We start from the raw sequence: 21,460 nt of genomic DNA, 5'->3' as shown, positions 1-21,460 counted from the left end.
CACTCCTATCGCAGAGTGTCCGACGAGGTCCCAGCTAGATATGGCAACCCTAGATCCAATATCAAGCGTTCTCTCCATGTAAAAGAATTTCGTGTACTTTTAAACGACATTTGTTTTTCTTTTGTGACAACATTTCTACATACAAGCTTTCTTTAGAAAGAAATGTAACTTCATTGAAGGGTATTATAGTCTAGGTTCGTACTGTTGACCTACCATAAACAGTAGTTATTGCTATTTCCTCTCTATCTTTCTCCTTTATTCTAGTTGTTGCTGCATACTTTTTTTACGATTTTTTTGGTGGTTTTGCTTTTCACGTATGTGGACGGCGTTTGTTTCCAAGCTCTGACGTGGTTACTATCGTTAAGTTTGGAAGTAAAACGTGTTCTTTTGGATTTAGTTGAAATTATGCAAAGTAGATCTCTGGAAACCGTTTCCTTCATACAAGGAAAAAAGTAGTTTGTATTTATGTCTTGTGCAGTAGTTCTCAAACGGTGATTAATTATCCCCTGAGGAGTAAAATTAAATATTCTCAGGCGCAAAACTGTATATCGGAAACGAAACTAAATTATTTTGAAAAGACCATTACTGTCTGTAATACTAAACCGCTATCTTGGAACCCAATAGGAGTTGATGGTTGCCTATCAAACTACCTCCACGGCAGCAACAATTTGATTTTCAGTATTCCGCATAGTAGGGCGAATTTAAAAATTTGAAGTGCTGCCATACCTCATTAACAAGTATGTTCTATGTTAAAAGTTTAATTCAATAAGACAAGTATTACCGCTAGAAAATGTGTGTTTGCCTTCAGACAGCATAACCAATGGCGTTGCACAAACAGCCGGAGTAAAATAGTCCAGTATTTGAGAATGAGAGCACTTAGTAACTTCCAATATGCGTTGCAAATAATTTCAAACGCTTACGAAACTTTTTGTAGATGACACTTCCGTAAAATGATGAAAGGAAACAAGTTTACCCCTTACTAAATTTTCGCTGTTCATCGAGGCAAACTTCAATATCAGATATGACGTCCAAATTATTATTTCATCAGTATGGACTATTTCAAACACAGTTTGCAGACAGTATCTACATATACTACTGAATATACTCGAAGAATTATATCATTATACGGCACATATTTCCGGAGATATGATTTAATAACATTGATACATGTTGAAAACTGGTTTGGATTAAGATGTAGCACAAATTACCTAGCCTGTATCCATTCTGCGTTTCATTATGAGAGCATTTGGTGAATTCCAACAAACTTTAAGTTTACACAATTTTAAATCTTTCCTAAACTCTTTGTTGCTCGACAGACCGATTCCAACTTTAGTGTCCGAAACCCTTAGACTGACCATTGCGCACGCAGCCATAGATACACAAACGCCTGAGACGGTTATCAGCCGCAGAGAAGTGTGCATAAATTGAACTTGTGGAGAAAAAAATGAAAGATGAACTTCCCAGTTTACTAACTGTTGCTATGATTACACTTTCTGCCAGATGAGTTTTTGAAATTAAAGAAAAATCATGTATAAAAAAGGAGATACAACTGATGGCTCCGAATTTAGCTTATATCAAAAAAGGTCACATCTACAATGAAAAATAGAATAAAATTTGAAACAGACATAGAGCCTGAAGAAGATCAGTTGGGTTTTAGATCAAATATACAAACCAGAGAAGCCATCATAGGACTGACAAGTTTGGTAGAGAGAAGATAAGAACCGCTTTACTGAACTAGAAATGGCATTTGACCGTGTTGGCCGAAACAAACTCTTCAATACTTTGAATATGCACACCTATACTAGGAAGAAAGACGAACAATATTAAACATACAAATAAATGAAATTGTGAGAATAGAGAATAATGAAGAACAAAGCAAAGCGAAAATTAAAAACGGTTTATGACAAATAAGGTATTAATTACCGTATTTCTTTAATGTTTTCATTGAATAGGCAATGAGGATCTTCACAACAAGAAACGTCTGAAGTTAAAGCGAACGAAATGCCTATTCACTGCGTAAGATTTGCAAATGATTTTCCCATAATAACTGATAGTGAAAGTATCCTTTCTAAATTTTTATCAAAAAATGGTTCAAATGGCTCTGAGCACTATGGGACTTAACATCTGTGGTCATCAGTCCCCTAGAACTTAGAACTACTTAAACCTAACTAACCTAAGGACATCACATACATCCATGCCCGAGGCAGGATTCGAACCTGCGACCGTAGCAGTCGCGCGGTTCCGGACTGAGCGCCTAGAACCGCGAGACCACCGCGGCCGGCAAAATTTTTATCATTTATTAAAAAGTTTGAACAAATAATTACAGTAAAAAAGCAGAATAATGGTAGTAAGCAAATTAAAAAATGAGGAGTCCTTACATCCAAATTAAAAGAAATATAATACACGCATCAAAAAAAGTTTTGTATCGCCTTGGCTCTGAGAGTTCAGGAAACTGTACAGTAAATTTAAATAGAGATCAACATAAACATCATTTCCGCAGTTTTTATTGCTCATGAAAACCACACATTGCATGTTGTACCACCATACAGCGAGACCTTCAGAAATGGTTGTCCAGATTGCTGTACACACCGGTACCTCTAATACCCAGTAGCACGTCCCCTTGCATTGATGCATACCTGTATTCGACGTGGCATACTATCCACGATTTCATCAAAGCACTGTTGGTCCAGATTGTCCCACTCCTCAACGGCGATTCGGCGTAGATTCCCCTGAGTGATTGGTGGGTCACGTCGTCCATAAACAGCCCTTTTCAGTCAATCCCAGGCATGTTCGATAGGGTCCATGTCTGGAGAACAAACTCTAGTCGAGCGATGTCGTTAACCTGAAGGAAGTCATCCACAGGATGTGCACAATGGGGGCGCGCATTGTCGTCCATAAAGATGAATGCCTTGCCGATATGGTGCCGAGATGGTTGCACTATTGGTCGAAGGATGGCATTCACATATCGTACAGCCGTTACGGAGCCTTCCATGACCACCAGCTGCGCACGTCGGCCCCACATAATGCCACCCCAAAACAGCAGGACACCTCCACTTTGCTGCACTCGTTGGATAGAATGTCTAAGGCGTTCAGCCTGACCGGGTTGCCTCCAAACACGTCTCCGACAATTGTCTGGTTGAAGGTATATACGACATTCATCGGTGAAGAGAACATGATGCCAATCCTGAGCGGTCCATTCGGCATGTTGTTGGGCCCATCTGTTCCGCACTGCATGGTGTCATGGTTGCAAAGATGGACCTCGCCATGGACGTCGGGAGTGAAGCTGCGCATCATGCAGCCTACTGCGCACAGTTTGAGTCGTAACACGACATCCTGTGGCTGCACGAAAAGCGTTATTCAACATGGTGGCGTTGCTGTCAGGGTTCCTCGGAGCCATACTCCGTAGGTAGTGGTCATCCACTGCAGTAGTAGCCCTTGGGCGGCCTGAGCGAGGCATGTCATCGACAGTTCCTGTCTCTCTGTATCTCCCCCATGTCCGAACAACATCGCTTTTGTTCACTCCGAGACACCTGGACACTTCTTTTGTTGAGAGCCTTTCCTGGCACAAAGTAACGAATGTGGAAGCGATCGAACCGCAGTATTGACCGTCTCGGCATGGTTGAACTACAGACAACACGAGCCGTGTACCTCCTTCCTGCTTGAATGACTGGAACTGATCGGGTGTCAGACCCCCTCCATCTAATAGGCGCTGCTCATGTATAGTTGTTTACATCTTTGGGCGGGTTTAATGACATCTCTGAACACCAAAAGGGACTGTGTTTATGATACAATATCCAAAGCCAACGTCTATCATCTTCAGGAGTCCTGGGAACCGAGGTGACGCAAAACTTTTTTTCATGTGAGTGGTAAAAGATAAGTCTTATTTAAATATTTTTGGAAAATTATTCCAGGAAAAACAGCGATCTATTAATATTGTAACTTCTTTAAAAATAGAGTTGTGATCGAATTTAAGCTGTTTATTTTTATTTTTAGATGGCAGTTTTCATCTTCTAAGAGATCATCATCAGATCTTCATTCCTTGACGTCAGTAGAAACCGCTATCGTGGAGCAGGTCCGTCTGTGCAGGCGTGGAGAAGATTGCTCAGTGTTCTCTATGCTGCTGTTATCGAGGAATGTAGATCTGATGATGTTATCATGGATGGCGAATCCGATCATCTAAAAATAAATATGTAGAACTTAAGTGCGATCAGGTTTGTGTTTATTAATTTTTTTATTTATGCATTTTAAATACGTAAGATAACAGTTGCAACATAGAACCTAGAAAACAACGCTTACACGATATTTCAATGAACGAAGATAACTACTTGTAAAGAAGTCGTTTAAAATAGAGAAAAAGGAAACAATTTATGAAGACGGCGGTCTATAGTGTTTTTCTACGTGGCTTTGAAAGCTGGATACCGATGAAGACGAACAGAAAACGCTTGGAAGCCATGAAAACGTGGGCTAACGTGGACCAGCTGCACCGCATGAGAAACCAGTGAAGATGTATAGAAAAAGGTCAATGTGCAGAGAAAAGTTATAGCAACTACTGAAAAATGGAGAGTACCTAAATTATCAAGAATTGAAGAGGTGAGCACAAAACGGGAGAGAACATTTGCAGCGACAAAAGAGTATTCTCTAGGAGATTATGATGACAGATGTGGAATATCACAATGACTGGTAATAAATAGAAAATACCATTTCTGTGGGGGCAGCAGCCGAATTAATTGCAAATGCTGAAGTAACAGAGTTATGGCTACGTGTAGTGCACCGTAATTATTTTTGTATGTGGGCGCGAGTAGTTACTCCATGCAACACTAGTTGCTGCTTGCTGCTGTGCGACTCGGGATGGTGACGCTGCGTAGAAGAGAGCCGAGTTCTCAGTTTGGGAGAGATAAATGTAAAAAACCACGTTGTGGCTAAGGCATATTCCATTTTTGTGACTTTACGAACTGGAGCTGTAATTACCAGCCAGAAAAAAATGCAGATGTAAAGAGAAATATATGTAAAACGCTGTAGGTAATCTGCAAAATACTCATATATTCAGAATCATTTCAAATCATAAGGTATGTTTCGTGAACATTATTTTGATTAATACTTGAAGCTTATATGTTCAGAGATTTGTCATTTGCATAAATGAAGCCGACAATTGTGAATTGGGTATAGGGACATGAACTTGCAAAATTTACATGGGCCATCTTTTGTTAAATGAAGTTACAGGCAATCTTTTATGAAAAGAACTTTCGATGAAAAGAAAATAATATACACTGTACTTGGACAAATCTGGCCTCATGTACCTAGTCAACACCGGAGAACTATATTATACTGAAACAGCCACGGCATACTTTACAAATGACTGGCTATTTCAAGTTTTTGCAGAAGAACCTCTGCCATTGTGAACGAGAAATCGCCCTACAGAATACGCCGACGTGTATTCACATGTTCGAAAATTTAAAGATTAAAATTTTTGCCTACAAGTTCTTTACTTATTCCCATTGAAAAAGTATCAGATAAAAAATCGGCAACAGTTAGAGAAAGAACTTAACGATTTTATCATAAGGTACTGAGACTAATACAGACGAATTTCAGAGGTTCCTTCTCTTCTGCAACAACTGGAAAAAAGCAAAGTTTAAACTCAAGTGCAATGCTTAAACTCTGTTGCGGTTTCATTAGTAATTTTCTTACATTAATTTTCCCATTTAGAGCAGGCTTTTAAAACACAACATATTAAGAACAAAAGAGAATTAGAGACATTTATTCACTTTTTCTCATTTCATATTATCAAAATGTAATGGCAGATTCAGATTCTTCATTAGTCATTCAGCATTTGTACATGCAAAAGATTTTGTCAATACATTTATTTACTTATTAGTATTAGAAATTACATATTTACTTCATTTACATTGTTGTATTTCATATTTATAAAAATTCTTCTAAAGAATAAAAAAAGTTTGCTAACAAGAAACTGTGCAGTTTTTCCTCAAATGATTTGGCTGGCAGGCTTGTGACATGTTTACATAGTTTGTTATATTGTTTGATTGCCATATAGATATGACTGTTTTTGGTTTTTGCTAGTAGTTTTGTGGTAAGAACAGAGCAGTACTCGTCCTTGTATTATAATCATGTCTTTGATTTGTTGCACTTAAATTTGATAGTTCAGTGGGTATGTAATTGATACCTTCTAGAATACATAAATTAGTTACAGCTAAAATTTTCTACTTAGCGAACGTAGGCTTGCAATGAATATTGCTATCTGCTCTTGCCTTTACTCTAATTACTTTCATGTGAGTTACAATAATTTCAATTATTTTTGCTATTTCGAATGATTCGAATGGCTCTGAGCACTATGGGACTTAACATCTGAGGTCATCAGTCCCCTAGACTTAGAACTACGTAAACCTAACTAACCTAACGACATCACACACACCCATGCCCGAGGCAGGATTCGACCCTGCGACCGTAGCAGCAGCGTGGTTCCGGACTGAAGCGCCTAGAACCTCTCGGCCACTTTTTGCTATTTTCCCCAGAATATTAATCTGTATTTTAAGATAGATTGAAAGAAGGTAAAATACGCTGTCTTTAGATATTCAGCGAGTATATTACTCTTTGATAACATGGGTGCTCCATGTTAGTTTGTTGTCAAGTGTAATCTCTAAAAATTTTGTTTTTCTATTTTTTCAGTCTTTGATAGACTGAACCTCATATTGTGCGTCTTATTTACATTTAATAGTAAACCATTTGCATTGAACAAGGATGCTGCACTTTCTTTCACCAGTTTCGTTCTTTTGAAAAGATATTCGGATATGTCATTTATAGACAGAAAAGTAGTATCATCTGCGTACATATATTTCTTAAGATGTATATTATCCAGTAAGTTATTTATTTGTACCATAAATAATAGAAGTCATAATTTTGATCCCTATAGCATTATATATTGAAACTCAAGTATGTTTCATTAACTGACCTCCTCAAATTACCATATGCGTTCTTTTATTGAGATATGATTTCATTAGTTTTAGACTTTTGCCACAAATTCTATAGTATTCTGGTTTGTAAAGAAAAACATGGTGGCAAAACAATCGAATTCCTTACTCAGATCACAGAATGGTACCAATGTATGAGCCTAGTTCTCGAATGCTGATGAAATGTCTCTAAGTGCTCTACAGCTTGCGTACCTGATCTTTCTTTCATGTAACCAAACTCTCATGTGAGTAACATCTTGTTAATTTCTAGGCACTCATACATTCGTTTATACATCATACTTTCAAAGACATTGACTAGTTCAAATGGTTCAAATGGCTCTGAGCACTACGGGACTTAACATCTGACGTCATCAGTCCCCTAGAACTTAGAACTACTTAAACCTAACTAACCTAAGGACGTCACACACATCCATGCCCGAGGCAGGATTCGAACCTGCGACCGTAGCAGTCTCGCGGTTCCGGACTGAGCGCCTAGAACCGCTTGGGCTCCGCGGCCGGCCATTGACTAGTGCTGGGATTATGGAAAGCAGGTAGTTCGCAGGTTCAGATTTTCTTCCCTTATTGAACATCAGAGTCACCTTGTATAATTTGACGGGATCGGGAAAAACACCGTCTGTAAGGTACAAGATTATAGTGTATGTTAATGGAGCTACAATGTAATGTATTATTTCTTTCAGTAGATTATTTGATACATTAAAAATATCTGTACTATAGGAATTTTTCAAGTATTTGACAATTTCAAGAACTTTCTCTTCGTTTATCTCCCTAAAGTTGCTTAATGAAGGTCTGGCCTGGTCATGTTTTAGGTTTGTGTTCTTAAGGTAATCCATATATGTTTCATTAGAGGTGGCACTCTGGTAACATAATCCATATGAATAAAGAAATAGCTGAACCCTTATCGAAGGATGCTATGTATCTAATTTAGTAGTTATACTGATACTCATCTATAAAAGGACGTGTCATGGAGCAAAAATGTATGCTTTTTCATATGATGCTACATATACAGGTTGCGTCAAAAAAATGTATACACACTTTGAAGCGTCATAGAAAATTTATTCCCGCTCTACAATGCTAAATTTCTGCAAATGGAAAGCTTAAAGTCCAATTGGAAAAATAAATGTACTTTGCAAATGTGATTAATGTTCAAACTGGTGGCCTTCGGCATCAATACATTTCTGAGTGCGAGTCACCACTGATTCCGTACATCGTGCCAAAGTGTCCAATGAGATTTCTGCGCACACTGCCTGACTCTCATTCAAAAGTGTGTCCAGGTTACGTGGTTTACGTTGGTACACCTCATCTTTTACTGTGCCCCATAAGAAGAAATCCAGCGGCGTGAGGTCTGGAGAGCGTGCAAGAAACTCGACTGGTCCCCTGCGTCCTATCCACTGGCCTGGCACAATGTGATCCAGGTATGCTCGTACGTCCGTATGATCTTGTTGGAAATGAAACTCATCATTACCGCATAATGCACGAATGGCAGGGAATGTGGAGTCAGCAAGCATTGTTAGGTACGTTTCTCCAGTAACAGTACCTTCAAAGCGGAAAGGTCCAATGAATCCCCTTTCAGACAAATCACACCACATATTTACACCAGGCAAATTCACAGCCTTTTCAACTGTAATGTGAGGATTATCTTCAGCCCAGTACACACAATTGTGCCTATTGACAGTTCCATTGAGTCTGAATTGGGCTTCATCCGACCAAATTATGCTACCCATAAATCCCGGTTCACGTCTCACCATCTCCTGGACCCATTCACAAAATTCTAACCTTCGATCTGGATCGTCGTCACTTAGCTGTTGCACCAGCCTTGGAATGTACACACGAAACTTGCCTTTCTTCAGAATGCGTAGCACACTACTAGCACTTACATTACTCTCACGTGCCGCTTGCCTTGAAGATTTTTGACGCGAATGCTGAAACAGTTCCAAGACCACAGTTGTGGAATCATCACTTGTAGCTGTACGAGGTCGTCCTGATCGACCTTTATGCACATCACACACTGTTCCATGAATTTCGAATTTGTCTCGTAGACGTGTAATTGATAACCTTGAAGGTGGTTCTGTACCATACTCACTTCTCCACGTCTTCGAACCGCAGCTACATCCTCAAACTTCCAGTACCACTTAATTATCTGCTTCCGCGCTTCAAAGCTCAAACGCACGTCCGCCAAGTTGCAGTTACTGCCTTGCCACTGCTGCCACCTGTTGAAGAAACATAACATTACTTTCTCACAGATATTTAACCTTGTAGAACGGGAAATAAATTGTCTATGACAGTTCGAAGTGTGTATACTTTTTTTTGACGCACCCTGTATATTGTAATGTCGTCGCAGCTTCAGATTTCTTTACCACAAACTGATGTAAGCTTGGAAATGTCGTTCTCTAAACGGTAGGCCCCATAAGAAGAACTTATTAAAGGCTCTCTGTTCGGCTGGTACTTGTACACACATCTTCACCTCTTGCCAGAACCGGTGTACGTTACATTACTCGTAGTTATCCCCGAATAGCAGTCGCGGCACAGTCGTTTGGTGGGGACATGAAACCGCTGGCAGTGCTGTTTAGGGGCCTATTCTGATGGCAGTGGCCGACTGTAATTGTCACTAGGCCCACGAACTAGTCCAGAGATTCTTTTCCGCGTCGGTGGTAACGGTAGTCGGTCCACGTGGCCGGCCGCGCTGGTCTGAGCTACGGTCGGTGAGCTGGCCGGCGCAGCGGAAGCAGCGACTCACTCGCAGTCGGCCGTGACGCTCAGCTGAGCGCCGCCGCAGCGGCCATTGTCCGGCTACAGCTGGCGGCAAGGCCGTGCAGTGCGGCCAGCAGCAATAGCGGCGGCACGTCGCACCCCAGCAACAACAGCTACACAAGACGGCGGTACTTGAAATTCTATAAAACTTCTACGGAAATCGTACAAAGTTCCTTTACAATTCAAATGAGCATTTTTGGCAGTAAATTCTATAATATTCTATACAACAGTAATATGGACATGTGGTTCTCTTCTCGTCAAATGTAAAGTGTTATCAGGTAACTATTTATTAAGTCTTTGAGATGCGTCACTTTTCTAAATCTTTTTTATGACCCCACATGTAATACTTTTCCCAGTTTTCCTCCCCAAAGAATACATTTCTTTTACTTACTGTAACACCCTGAAGAGCTAAATAAACTGGTACACCTTCCTTATATCGTGTAGCGCCCCCGGGAGAATGCAAAAGTGCCGCAACACGATGTTGTACGGACTCGACTAACGTCTGAAGTAGTGGTGGAGGGAACTGACATCATGAATCCTGTAGGACTGTCCATAAATCCGTAAGAGTACGAAGGGGTGGAGATTTCTTCTGAAGAGCACGTTGCAAAACATCCCAGATATGCTCAATAATTTTCATGTCTGGGGAGTTTGGTGACCAGTGGAAGTGTTCAAACTCAGAAGAGTGTTCCTGGAACCACGCTGTAGCAATTCTGGACGTGTGGGGTGTCGCATTGTCCTGCTGGTATTGCCCAAGTCCGTCGGAATGCACAATGGACATGAATGGATGCAGGAGATCAGACAGGATCTTATGTACGTGTCACGTGTCAGAGTCGTATCTAGACGTTTCAGGGGTCCCGTATCACTCCAACTGCTCACGCCCCACACCATTACAGAGTCTTCACCAACTTGAAGAGCCCCCTGCTGACATGCAGGGTCTATGGATTCATGAAGTTGTGTCCATAGCCGAACGCGTTCATCCGCTCTATACAATTTGAAACGAGACCCGTCCGACCAAGCAACATGTTTCCAATCATCAACAGTCCAATATTGGTGTTGACGGTCCCAGGCGAGGCGTACAGCTTTGTGTAGTGTAGTCATCAAGCGTACACGAGTGGGCCTTCGGCCCCGAAAGCCCATATCGATGATTTTTCGTTGAATAGTTCGCATGCTGACATTTGTTGATGGCCCAGCGTTGAAATCTGCAGCAATTTGCAAAAGGGTTGCTCTTCTGTCACGTTGAACGACTCTCTTCAGTCATCGTTGGTCCTGTTCTTGCAGGATCTTTTTCCGGCCTTAGCGATGTCGGAGATTTGATGTTTTCCCGGATTCCTGATATTTACGGCACTCTCATGGAATGTTCGTACTGGAAAATCCCCACTTCATCGCTAGATCGGAGATAATGTGTCCCATCGCTCGTTGCGCCGACTACAACACCAAGTTCAAACTCACTTAAATCTTGATAAACTGCCATTGTAGCAGCAGTAACCGATCTAACAACTGCGCCAGACACTTGTTGTCTTATATTGGCATTACCGACAGCAGCGCCGTATTCCGTCTGTTAACATATCTGTGTATCTGAATACACATCACTATACCAGCTACTTTGGCGCTTCAGTTCATAATACGACATTAGAATCTCCGAAATAAGTACTTAAGTCAGAATAAAAATAGAAAACAAGAATAAACACAATTTAATAACGAACATCGAGTAGGTGCAATTTAAGGACCCAATTTTCGAAAACATAGAATCATGACTGGGCTTATAAAATGTAGAAATACTTTCCGCCTAGATAAGGTATTCAACATAAACTTTCTTTCTAACACAAGACTCCATTTTCTCCTTGTACGCTGCAACGCACGAAACTTCGTAATATTTACAACAGCTGTAATTGTCAAAACATTCGAGTTACCTTATATAATATATGACACAGAATGTGCCGCTCTTTCTGAATGACCCACGCCAACCTGCTTGTAGCAACGCTGAAGCGACACTGTTCTTTACAACAAAACTGACGCAATTTCCCCGAAGCGGACAAATCGCGAGATAGAAATGTGACCATCTTCGTGCACGTTGGGACACTTCACACGTGTTTTTCACTGATATAAACTAAAAATAGCCTTTTTTTGACGTCTGTCACTTTTCTTGCCGGGGAATGATATAATCATTCTTCACTCGATCCGTGGAATTCATTTTATTGCGGATGGGGATTTTCACAGATTCAGACGAACTCATTTCAGTCCTGATAAGCGAGATGCTTGTTGAAATTTCTTTATATGCTATATATTATGTTTTTTTAAATTAAAAATGTAACTTCTATCATAATTCGTGCACCTTCTTTCGTAAGTCCGTTTGAAACGCGTGGTTAAACCTGCAGGACAGAACAGGTAATTGAAATTGTGGAAAGGGAACAAAAATGAGCGGCTGTCAGTTACACTCGAACACATAAAACTTTATTTAGTTGCCCAAACATTACAGCGCAAATTTCCGACCTCAACTATCGACTGAAAATGTCACACAATCTTATGGCTTAAGGGCACAACCTCTTTAACTTTGAAAACGGCCGAAGGCCCATGATTAAAAACACAACTACAATAAATTTTCAAAAGGCAGAAAGCCCAAGGTTTTATCCTTAAATAATATTTCAAATGAGGATGAAGACCCAAACAGTCTAAGACTTGACAAGTAAGTAAGTTTACTTTTAAAACGGCTGAAGGCCCATGATTCAAAACATCTACATCTACATGATTACTCTGCAATTCACATTTAAGTGCTTGGCAGAGGGTTCATCGAACCACATTCATACTATCTCTCTACCATTCCACTCCCGAACAGCGCGCGGGAAAAACGAACACCTAAACCTTTCTGTTCGAGCTCTGATTTCTCTTATTTTATTTTGATGATCATTCCTACCTATGTAGGTTGGGCTCAACAAAATATTTCCGCATTCGGAAGAGAAAGTTGGTGACTGAAATTTCCTAAATAGATCTCGCTGCGACGAAAAACGTCTTTGCTTTAATGACTCCCATCCCAACTCGCTTATCATATCTACCACACTCTTTCCCCTATTACGTGATAATACAAAACGAGCTGCCCTTTTTTTCACCCTTTCGGTGTTCTCCGTCAATCCCACCTGGTAAGGATCCCACACCGCGCAGCAATATTCTAACAGAGGACGAACGAGTGTAGTGAAAGCTGTCTCTTTAGTGGATTTGTTGCATCTTCTAAGTGTCCTGCCAATGAAACGCCACCTTTGGCTCGCCTTCCCCACAATATTATCGATGTGGTCTTTCCAACTGAAATTGTTCGTAATTTTAACACCCAGGTACTTAGTTGAATTGACAGCCTTGAGAATTGTACTATTTATCGAGTAATCGAATTCCAACGGATTTCTTATGTGGATCACCTCACACTTTTCGTTATTTAGCGTCAACTGCCACCTGCCACACCATACAGCAACCTTTTCTAAATCGCTTTGCAACTGATACTAGTCTTCGGATGACCTTACTAGACGGTAAATTACAGCATCATCTGCGAACAACCTAAGGGAACTGCTCAGATTGTCACCCAGGTCATTTATATAGATGAGGAACAGCAGAGGTCCCAGGACGCTTCCATGCGGAACACCTGATATCACCTCAGTTTTACTCGATGATTTGCCGTCTGTTATTACGAACTGCGACCTTCCTGACAGGAAATCACGAATCCAGTCGCACAACTGAGACGATACCCCATAGGCCCGCAGCTTGATTAGAAGTCGCTTGTGAGGAACGGTGTCAAAAGCTTTCCGGAAATCTAGAAGTACGGAATTAACTTGAGATCCCCTGTCGATAGCGGCCATTACTTCGTGCGAATAAAGAGCTAGCTGCGTTGCACAAGAACGATGTTTTCTGAAACCATGCTGATTGCGTATCAATAGATCGTTCCCTTCGAGGTGATTCATAATTTTTGAATACAGTATATGCTCCAAAACCCTACTGCAAACCGGCGTCAATGATATAGGTCTGTGGTTCGATGGATTACTCCTACTACCCTTCTTAAACACTGGTGCGACCTGCGCAATTTTCCAGTCTGTAGGTACAGATCTATCGGTGAGCGAGCGGTTGGATATGATTGCTAAGCAGGGAGCTATTGTATCAGCGTAATCTGAAAGGAACCTAATCGGTATACAATCTGGACCTGAAGACTTGCCCGTATCATTTTTACAAGGCAGAAAGCCCAAGGCTTTATCCTCAGATATTTTTTTTTAAAATGAGGCTGAAGGCCCAAACAATCTAAGACTCAGCAAGTAAGGAATATTAGTTTTAAGATGGCTGAAGGTCCATGATTGAAAAACACAACTACAATGAATTTTCAAAAGGCAGAAGGCCTAAAGCTTTATAAAAAAAAAAAAAATTAAATGTGGCTGAAAGCCCAAACAATGCAAGACTTGACAAGTAAGGAACTTTCAATTTTAAAACGGCTGAAGACCCATTATTTAAAACCCAACTAAAGGCACACAATTTCAAACCATCGGCTGTGAGCCATTAAAATACACAATCAAACATTAATAAGAAAAGGCAGTACAGGCAGCGGCGCTCAGAAGTTTCCGGGGGTCGGTCTGCACTTGAAATACACTCCTGGAAATTGAAATAAGAACACCGTGAATTCATTGTCCCAGGAAGGGGAAACTTTATTGACACATTCCTGGGGTCAGATACATCACATGATCACACTGACAGAACCACAGGCACATAGACACAGGCAACAGAGCATGCACAATGTCGGCTCTAGTACAGTATATATCCACCTTTCGCAGCAATGCAGGCTGCTATTCTCCCATGGAGACGATCGTAGAGATGCTGGATGTAGTCCTGTGGAACGGCTTGCCATGCCATTTCCACCTGGCGCCTCAGCTGGACCAGCGTTTGTGCTGGACGTGCAGACCGCGTGAGACGACGCTTCATCCAGTCCCAAACATGCTCAATGGGGGACAGATCCGGAGATCTTGCTGGCCAGGGTAGTTGACTTACACCTTCTAGAGCACGTTGGGTGGCACGGGATACATGCGGACGTGCATTGTCCTGTTGGAACAGCAAGCTCCCTTGCCGGTCTAGGAATGGTAGAACGATGGGTTCGATGACGGTTTGGATGTACCGTGCACTATTCAGTGTCCCCTCGACGATCACCAGTGGTGTACGGCCAGTGTAGGAGATCGCTCCCCACACCATGATGCCGGGTGTTGGCCCTGTGTGCCTCGGTCTTATGCAGTCCTGATTGTGGCGCTCACCTGCACGGCGCCAAACACGCATACGACCATCATTGGCACCAAGGCAGAAGCGACTCTCAACGATGAAGACGACACGTCTCCATTCGTCCCTCCATTCACGCCTGTCGCGACACCACTGGAGGCGGGCTGCACGATGTTGGGGCGTGAGCGGAAGACGGCCTAACGGTGTGCGAGACCGTAGCCCAGCTTCATGGAGACGGTTGCGAATGGTCCTCGCCGATACCCCAGGAGCAACAGTGTCCCTAATTTGCTGGCAAGTGGCGGTGCGGTCCCCTACGGCACTGCGTAGGATCCTACGGTCTTGGCGTGCATCCGTGCGTCGCTGCGGTCCGGTCCCAGGTCGACGGGCACGTGCACCTTCCGCCGACCACTGGCGACAACATCGATGTACTGTGGAGACCTCACGCCCCACGTGTTCAGCAATTCGGCGGTACGTCCACCCGGCCTCCCGCATGCCCACTATACGCCCTCGCTCAAAGTCCGTCAACTGCACATACGGTTCACGTCCACGCTGTCGCGGCATGCTACCAGTGTTAAAGACTGCGATGGAGCTCCGTATGCCACGGCAAACTGGCTGACACTGACGGCGGCGGTGCACAAATGCTGCGCAGCTAGCGCCATTCGACGGCCAACACCGCGGTTCCTGGTGTGTCCGCTGTGCCGTGCGTGTGATCATTGCTTGTACAGCCCTCTCGCAGTGTGCGGAGCAAGTATGGTGGGTTTGACACACCGGTGTCAATGTGTTCTTTTTTCCATTTTCAGGAGTGTATTAATGTTCGCTTAGGGGAGACAGGTAGTCGGCCCAACTATATCCGACCCGCCGCAAACTCAACCAAGAGACAGTCAACGGACCCACCGACAAGACGACTTGCTTTCCACCCGACCAGTACACAAGGAAGTCCAAAACCAAAACGTAAAAGGCGTAGCCGCCCACAACCATGTATGCATAAGCTGTCAAAACTACACACATGTGTTGGACAGCGACAACACGGTGAAGAAAGGAAACTGCCTGAATTTTACGTCTGCGGCCAGGGCTGGTAACCGGAACGCTAACGGCCACAAGGCAGAAAATTCCGCTGGTGCACCTGGACTTCAAATAACCAAAATACAGTTAAACTCCACCGGATGGAGGCCTAACTTCCGTCAACTCAAACACTCGCTGTTGCTCACGGGAATACCTCTAACAGCCAACCATGAAAACCAACGGCACAATGGGAACAGATTGGCGTAGATAATTAAAACACCACTCAACTTTGATGTCCTGGGTCGGTGAGCCACGAATCTCGTAGCAATTGGAACAGCTCCCACACACTCCGACACTGCGTAGAGACCGCCAACGGGCTCGTCCCACTGCGCAGCGGGCAGATTTCCTGGCTGATCCACACTGACCGACCTCCACACATCAGCACGGAGACAGCACTAAAATAACTGTGCAGTCGACACCATTAGCTACACACAGTTTCACGAACACTTGCACGAAGGACTAAACAATATTAACGGCAGCGACTGTGCAATAACAAGGATGAATCACGAGTCGGCACACGCAGGCAGCCCATAAGCGATCGCCGGCCAACATACAGGTCGTCCGAGGAGACGACCGACCGAGGACCAACCAAGGTGATCCGCACTTAAGTGATAGGTATCGGCAACCGTCGGGCGAATCATGGCTGTCCAGACCTCACTGCAGCCGCGCCCCGATGAACTTCTGCCGCGTCCTGAGTCTAAAACTGCCAGGTCCGAACTGCACTGCTAGCGTCTCCCAACTCACTGACAGATCCGACCTCACTCCCTACACACGACAACCGGGAAGCAATAGGAGTCAGCAAAGATAATACGCAAGGGCTTATATCGATAAGCGCCGCTGCTGCCGCTCACGGGCAGGCAAGGCGGCAATTCAGTGGCACCAGTAACTGAAATTAACATAACGAGGTGGTAGTACAGTGAAAAAAGGATGTTAAATGAGATATGGCACGAACACGAGCCACGCACGGCTCACCATTTGTCGGAGAACGGCAGGAATCTGGGTATCAAGTGCAACACAAATGCAGGTAACATACTAGCCCATGGAAATAAATGACAATTCTAACACGGAGGCAAATACTCGTGGCCGGAATTGGCAGTTCCAGGAAAAAAGTGTTTATTAATGAATTCCCGATGTCGAAACATAGAGGGAAACAATATAATTTACCACTACATTACTCATAGACCTTCGCCAAAATGGCGATGAATAAAGTCTGAGTCGGAGTATGTCACATTCCTCCCGAGTAACATCTCAGAGTCAAATAAAAAATAATATTATAGATCTCTTGAAAAATTCATGGTGAGTAGAAAAAGATGGTTGTGAATCACTTGAATTTACAGATTCCTAGCAGAGGGACCAATTCAGGAAACCACGTATTCTGAACCAAAAACACAAACAAAGGCCCGATGTCCTGCATTAGACACGCAAAACGATTCGACCTTACCTAACCTGCTATCATGTTTCCCAGTGAGATGAAATTGCAATGCTTCTGACTTTCTTCGGTCTCACCCCTATACCGGTATTTGCTGGTCGAAGGCGTTCAGGTTCACACAGAGAAATGTCATCAAAACTGTCTGCTTCAGTGTGCTGCTGCGGGCAAAGGGCGCGTAAGAACCGTCTTTGTCCGGCAAAGTGCGATGAAACAGAAAAGAATTCTGACGCCTAGCGTTCTCCTTAGCCGAGGCCGGCCAAAGCTCTTAGCTCGCGGTAAGTTAGCCTCACACTTTCTCGTTGTGGCAGTGATACGTCACTCTGGCAGAAACAAGGGACCGGTGACTAAAGCTCTGCTACCTGACAAGTGATTAACAGCGAACGTGGAGCAAATCTGCGATTCATAATGTTGCCATACCGCACAGTCGCACGATGTATTAAAGCATTGAAAATAGGCAGAGATGCTGTTAAGGATCACCCCCGTACAAGACGACCCCACGTGGAGGACAATACAGTTCTTGCTTTCTTGTTGAACTTTGATCGTCTTTGAACAGTGCTTGAGTTACCAGCGAAAGTTGGGGTGTGCAACAAAACTGTGTTCCACATTCTGCACGACTTTCTGGAGTACCGCAAATCACCGGACGTTGGAACCCCACGAAATGTCCGATGTGGAACAATAGCAGCACTATGCGGGCGCGCAGGATTTGTTGGATCGGTACCAAAGGAAAGGTAACGAGTTTCTTCGACGTATCGTCACTATCGACAAAACCTGGGCGCTCTCGGTACGAACCAAACTTGAAGCACCAGTCCAATGAATGGAGGCGTCCTGGTTCTTCTAGTCCACGGAAAGTGCGCGTTCCACCAAATGTGAAGGAGATGTTCATTATGGCATATGACATTGATGAGGCGATACTGCATCAAGCTGTGCCATCAAGGGTGACGGTAGACGCTGCTTACTACTGCAAGTTCCTGCATCACCACCTTCGTCCAGCGGTCAGGCGAAAGCGACATTTCGTGGAACAGCACCCCATCATCCTCAATGACCATGCACGATGCCACGCCGCTGCTGCTGCGCAGGACCTCTTGCGCCGCTAGCAATGGGAGAGTTTGGAATACCCACCGTGCTCACCTGACGTGAGTTCCTGCGATTACAATACCTTTGACAAAGTGAAAGAATAACTGCGAGGGATTCGGTACTACACCAGAGATGACATTATCCATGCCATAGGGCGGTCACTACGGGACATCGACAGAAACAGACACCGCACATGGTATACAACGCCCTCCGGGCGTTTGGCAAAAGATAATAAATAACGACGGCGATTATTTTGAAGGTGGGTAACTATAAGTACCTATCTCAATAAAGTCATTTCAGAGTAAAGTAATAGTTCACATTACTTTTTATCCAGCCCTTGTATATGTGGCAAATCAAATAATCAACAGATAGCTGTAAATATTTACACTAAAGTTATTTCGAAAAATAATGATTAAGATTTCCAATAAAGTGTTAAAACAAATAAGTATAGAATATTGGCTACGTTTTACAAAACGAATTTTTCACATTAATCAAGAGTTCGGTTGGAAAGGGTTTCACAAATCCGTTTTAGACTCTCCTGAGGCAAGGTGGTCCACAGCTGTTGCTACTGGTTTTTGATATCCTGGATACAGCAAGTGGGGCCGAACTGATGTCGTTTTGGACAATAATTATTATACAAGTATCTGCAGAATCATTTCGTCATTTATACAAATATAGCTATTTTCGAAATTATTTTGAACTTAAATTATATTTAAAACTTGGTCCCACACATGCTCTACGTAGAAGATCTGCAGATCTTGCTGGTGACAAGGTACCTTAATATCGCGCGGACTGTTCTTGGAGACACGTGTTGTGTGTGGACGAGCTGTGTCCTGTTGAAAAATGGCACCACGATGCTGTCGCCTGAGAGGTAACACATGAGGAAGCAGGATGCCCGTGATGTACCGTTGTGCCACGGGCCTACTCGCACCTTGGTGACGTCACAAGCTGACGACCGAGTCAGTATCGGAACAGCACTGTGACTCACGCTGCAACTATTACGGACTTCAAGATTTTCAGATGTGACGCTGTGTCGGTTTCTCCGCCTTTCTTCTCCTAAATAGTCTTACAGTTCAACTAAAGAAATTTATACCATTACGTAAAACAACGGAACAAAACTGTTGTACGATCTGTGAGCATATAAAATTCTTTTGACAATTTACCGCAAATACACATCTGTAGGTCTGAAGACGAACTAATTTCAAATTCGTTTTTTCTCTCTCGCCTTGGGGATTTACCTTCTCTGCAGCAAAAAACCTGTCATATCGAACAATAAACAGCCGTTTCTCTCTTGAAATTAAGCAACAGGGCTCCTACAGAATACGATAATTACTTTAGTAAATTTTCGTCTCCACTTATCCTTCAAAATGTGCTGAATGCACACGAAACACGTATCGTTAGATGGAAAGTTGCATCTCTTGTGACAGTGTTCGTTAAATAATTAAAAAAAAACACTACAAAGGTATTTATTTCCCTAATTTTCCAGGGCTCTATGCACTTTAAACACAAAAAGTTATATGACTTTTATATCCGTGACTGAAAATTCTGTCACAGTAGTATTAATTTTATCATAAAGCACTTATCTCGTAATTTTTCTTCCTGCACTGCCTAGTCTGTGAAACACTGAATTCATTAAAACAGTTTTCAAATATAATTTAAGTTTAAAACAATTACGAAAATAGCTATATTTGTATAAATGACGAAATGCTCCTGTAGATATTTGTATAATAATTACTGTCCGAAAATGAAGCTGTAGCTCTTCGAACTGCAAATCCTGGAAACTCAAAAATTTGATCGAAATAATGAGGAATACTAAATAATTTCGAACCACCGAGTGAATGAAAATTCATTCTTCAGCACAGGAAACTAATACGAAAATATGTATCAGTAAACCATTACAAAAAGTCAGATACATAACACCCACAGCTATAAAGATACTGAGATATTTGTCTACTTGCAGAAAAAAAGCTAATCGTTTACATCAGAATATAGTTAAAATCTTCTTCTTCTTTATCGTCGCCTTGTCCCACGTCACGTAGGGTCGGCGTTGCTCTTCTGGTTCCTTCTCCTCCGTAGTACTCTATCCATTGCCTCTTCCTTCTTCCATCCTTTCTCCCTTAGGTCCTCGGATATCTTATCTTTCCACCTCATCTTCGGTCTTCCTCACCTTCTCGCTCCTGTAATCTTTATATCTTCAACTCTGTTTCCGATACACTCTTCCCCTTTTCTCTGTAAGTGTCCGTACCACCTTAGTCTTCTCTCTTAAAAATTTATTTCTTGAATACTACAAACAAAAATGTGGTAAAAATTGCTCAATATGCATCTAACAACATGCAAAAAGTTTAACCACCAATGATGTCACACTCAGTTACGAACACATACTGTGCAAACTGACAGGTAAGTTATTCAGAAAACTTCACACACATTGCTTTGTGAAGCCCATTGTCAACTGTAGGAAGTTGTGCACAAATTACAAATCAAATTTCACTGAAGTAAAGCTATGCTCACCCTTAACTTTTTGAAACACCTGATTGAAATAAATTTGGACCTTCAATTAAAATATAACAAGCATGATACACAAGAAAGATGAGCTTCTCATTTAGCTAAAGGTAAATGAAAAATCTAAAGGTAGTTCTGCAGCTATATTACTGTATGTGAAACAGAACATCAATCGGAATTCAAAGATACTGAACAGTTTCAAGTAAAAGGCTAATAGTCAATATCAAATTACTGTAGGCACAAAATAACGAAAGGAGAAGTGGCTACATACATCAAAAGTGGAATAAAATTCTGGGTCACAATCACAAATGAGTACTAAAGTTAAGTTCTTTTAGTTCTGACAGTCGAAATGCCCACGACAGAACTTGTTTTTAGCTTCACCAAGTAATTAGAATTCTAACAGTACATAGTAAAAAATAATGAAGTAATTGTATGT

The sequence above is a fragment of the Schistocerca nitens genome, chromosome 2, assembly GCF_023898315.1.
Source record: "Schistocerca nitens isolate TAMUIC-IGC-003100 chromosome 2, iqSchNite1.1, whole genome shotgun sequence".
Classification (NCBI taxonomy): Eukaryota; Metazoa; Arthropoda; class Insecta; order Orthoptera; family Acrididae; genus Schistocerca; species Schistocerca nitens.
The sequence above is the reverse complement of the archived record's forward strand: the minus strand, read 5'-3'. Positions refer to the sequence as shown.